This window comes from Priapulus caudatus, unplaced genomic scaffold (genome assembly GCF_000485595.1).
Source record: "Priapulus caudatus unplaced genomic scaffold, Priapulus_caudatus-5.0.1 Scaffold3599, whole genome shotgun sequence".
Lineage (NCBI taxonomy): Eukaryota > Metazoa > Priapulida > Priapulimorpha > Priapulimorphida > Priapulidae > Priapulus > Priapulus caudatus.
Window position 1 is genome coordinate 1 of NW_014580660.1, and position 634 is coordinate 634.

Sequence of the window (634 nt, forward strand, 5' to 3'; positions counted from 1 at the left end):
GAGAGAGAGAGAGAGAGACCGCGTAACGGTGCAGTGGTGTGTGGTCAGTCCACGCGTGGTGACGGGGTCATCAGTAGCTCTTTGCCACCGCTCCTCCTGCTCCTGCTGCTCCTGCTGCTGCTGCTGCTGCTGCTGCTGCTGCTGAGTGAAGCCTGCAGCAGGAGGAAGACGTGCATGCGTGCGTGTGCGTGTGCTGTGCGTGCGCTGTACTGCGTTTGCGTGCGTGCGCTGTACTGTGTGCGTGCGTGCGTGCGCTGTGCTGTGTGTGTTTGCGTGCGTGCTGGTGCTGGCTTTCACACGCACGAGCTAGTGAGAGAGACAGAAGACATTCACTCATCATGCCTTCGCGTGGATATCTCAGCACTACTCTGTGATAACTGAAAACAACTGTGTGTGTGTGTGTGCGGTTGGTTAAGATGTGGATGGACATGGGCATCGTCTACTGCTGAGAGCGGACAGACAGACGTATGAGATGGATAGTGAGTTGATAGAGATGGATCTACTTATAGAGGGTAAGTGTGAGGCTTGCCGACAGCATGGCATGGTTATACCATGACCAGTCCAGACTGCAAACTTGATCCTAAATATATAATTAATTAAAAAAATTAATTAATTAAAAAATGAATCCTCAAAA